This window comes from Aquarana catesbeiana, linkage group LG01 (genome assembly GCF_042186555.1).
Source record: "Aquarana catesbeiana isolate 2022-GZ linkage group LG01, ASM4218655v1, whole genome shotgun sequence".
NCBI classification, from domain to species: domain Eukaryota; kingdom Metazoa; phylum Chordata; class Amphibia; order Anura; family Ranidae; genus Aquarana; species Aquarana catesbeiana.
In genome coordinates, this window is record NC_133324.1 from 965,387,280 (window position 1) to 965,390,434 (window position 3,155).

The window sequence follows — 3,155 nt, forward strand, 5'->3', positions numbered from 1 at the left end:
AGAGAAGGAGATCTAATGGGTCCTTAGTCAGGTTTACACAGCACTTGTATGTCCATGATCACTCACATGTCGGTGTTATGGTCACAGGAGGTGAAGTGGGAGGGTGTGATGGAGTGCTGGGACAAACTAGTGTCCTTTTGTGGATGTTAATTCCATAGTGCATGCATACCTGCCCTGAATCAGGCAGGAAATGATTCTCTGTTTTTAAAAACCAGACAAGGGGTAACGTGTTACATGGTGCCAACAAAGACCTTAGCCTTTAGCAAGCTAGGAACAAAAAGAAAGAAAACACAACTCCAAAAACATGTCCAAATATCAAACCTTCTCTGTCTTAGATGCATTTCATGCCAGGCTGGCCTTTTTGTCATTACCACCTTGTTGAAAAGAAGGTGATCTGGCTATTTATACACCTCCTTTGGTGTTGGAGTAAATGAGGAAGCCCAGGGGGTAGATTTAGACAGCATTGGCCTGTTAGGGGAGGAGAGTGTTGGATGCACTACTCATGTCAAATACACGGAACAGTGACAAGGCAAAATCCAGGCAACACCACTAAACATGTAGCAGCAGGGTGATAGACCCACCCTGAAAGTGACAACATTCCTTGATGACATTTGAATGCAAAATGGATGGCATATAATGCCTAACTGTTACATGTGCTAGTGATCTTTTCTAAATCTGGCCCCTCCAAAAATATTTTAAAAACAGCTTTCCAGTAGAACATACACAAAGCAAGCAAACACAAAAACAAATCCACGCATCACCACTTAGAATCAGTTGCCTGCTCGATGACAACTGTGTTCTTTGTATTTCAAAAGGTCACCTTTTATGTTTGCCTTTTTATTTGAGGATTGAGACTAGTTTGTTTAATTTTAAGCCCTTGTTTGCTATCATAAAAACACCTTATGTATAAATGTCGATGTTACCAAGCCAGGGACATTACTTCCCATGCCTATTTGCTCAAGAAAGAACAACAACAAGTTCTTTGAAATGTGAACATTTATTAAAAAACATGGAGCCAAAATTAACACAAAAATATATAAATCAATCAAAAACAGTAAGGCCAAAGAAAAAAATATATATACATTTAATGGGGAGGTGGTGGCTGCTGCTCAAGGGGCAGGTGTGAGGGGACCGAGGAGAGGGTAGGGACTTGTGAGGGTTGTGTTGAAGGGGTTGGGAGAGTGGCTTGGAAGGTGAGCTGTGTCAAGGGGATGGTCAAGGGGTAGTGAGGGAGTTGGCTCAGGGTCTGTGGTTGGGGCTGTGTCTGGAAGGCCTGAAGTGTGTATTGCGGGTGTTAGACGTTTTGCTGTGTGTGGCTCTGTGCAAGGTGTAGGACTGGGCTTGGATGAGATTCTGTTGGTGGGTGTGTGCTTGGAGGAAGTGAAGGGCATGGGTCAGCTCTTGTTGATAGGGGGAAGGAGAGGGGGGCCTGGACAAAGTGGGCTGGGGAAGGACTTGCAAGGTGGTCTGGTGATTTAAAATTTTGTGGAAGGTCCTGCTGGGGTGTACATGAGGGGTGGGAAGAGGGCCAGAATTTTGGGTAAGGTGGTCAGCAGGGGGGGGGTTGAAGGGGGAGTGTGGAATCTGATGAAGGGGCAGATGTGTGGGAGGAGGGAGCAGGGTTTAGGGGTTCACCATTGGAAGGGGACTTGGAATTGTTGGAAGTGGTTACCAGTCAACCTCTGCACAGATTGCTGTGTGAGCCCCAGTAACCTTACTAAATCACTTGTTTCAGAAGGCCTCCTTTGCTCATTGAATAACGATCTGGGAAACAAGCCTTTCTAGCAGATTCAAATGTGGGTTGTGATAAAGGTGGGGGGTTGCCGATTCAGCTGCATCCAATGCTGGCTAAAAGAAAAAAAATAGAAGTTACTCACAAAATCTTTTCTCACATCATAAACACTACAAGAATACAGTAGGACATGTGGATGGACTGCCAACACACACACTTGCTCATGTAGGCAGCCCCGGACCACTTAAGATAATGCCTTCCCGTTATATCATTACTACAAGCAATACAATGGCTGCACAGTTTGGACGTCAAAAAGTTCTAATCTTGACCCACACTGCTAGCCTCATTCTTGTGATTTGGACAAAGTGCCATACTTGGAAATGCACCTAAAGAATCGACAATCCTGACTAAGCAATGCTTCACCCCACAAAAATTTGAGGCACACATCAAGTTTGCCTTTACAAATCATGGCCTAGCTGGAATGTACACTCAGGTCCATAAATATTGGGACATCGACGTGAAACGAACAAGATGTGCTTTAATTTGAGGGTATTTACATCCAAATCAGGTAAACGGTGTAGGAATTACAACAGTTTGTATATGTGCCTCCCACTTTGATGTCCCGATATTTATGGACCTGACTGTAATTGTTAGGCAAACAAATGTTCCTCCAATTCTCTGACAAAAGTAGAATTTCTTACCGGACGTTCAGGCAACCCGGCTTAAGCTGCTGCAGATGATGTAGGGCTTTGCTGGTGGAGTGCCTGAATGTCCCTGCCAAGACCAAAAAGATTGAACATATACCATTTCCAAACAAGATGTGTAAAAAAAAATTTGGACATGTCCACCTAGTAACGTCATATCACCTACCCCAAAATTGGATGCAGAATCCTCGCCAGCTCCAGCTGCACCAGGGGACAGATGTTCTTAAAAAAAAAAAAAAAAAAAGTCAAGAATTTTTTGGGCCTAAAATTTAGGTTGTAGGGATGAGCTGCCATTTTTTGAGCACTGGTTTAAGGGATCAGGCACTGGGACAGAATAACATTCCAATCTTCCTTCCTCCTGTTTGACATGGCACATGGGACACTTGCAAACACTCCCCAAAATAAGTTGTGTGTAGAAAGAGGTATGTTAGTGGTCAAGAAGAAGATGCTTTAGTCTTGCTACATAATGATTATAAGTGACAGAAGAAAAAAAAGGGTTAAATGCGCCCATGTTGCGGCGCTTCGGCAGCAATGCCCATTCATTTCAATTGGCAAGAGCGGTGTATACACTGCTCCTCCACCGCCCCAAGGATGCTGCTTGCAGGACTTTTGTTAATGACCTGCCACACTGGGACTGCAGGGGAGGTGTTTTTCAGGTGCTTTACACTATTTTTAGCCCAAAAGCACCTGAAAAATGCCCCTCTCTTACACTCGCCCCC

At 44.2% G+C, this 3,155-nt stretch overlaps 1 long non-coding RNA gene across 1 annotated transcript; it reads right to left on the minus strand.

Moving 5' to 3' along the window:
- Window positions 1-978: 978 nt before the first annotated feature.
- Window positions 979-2,640, minus strand: LOC141126821 (uncharacterized). Its single transcript, XR_012241451.1, has 2 exons — window positions 2,434-2,640; window positions 979-1,848 (listed from the first exon to the last, which is right to left on the minus strand). It is a non-coding gene; the product is annotated as an uncharacterized lncRNA (long non-coding RNA).
- Between the last annotated feature and the right edge of the window lie 515 nt (window positions 2,641-3,155).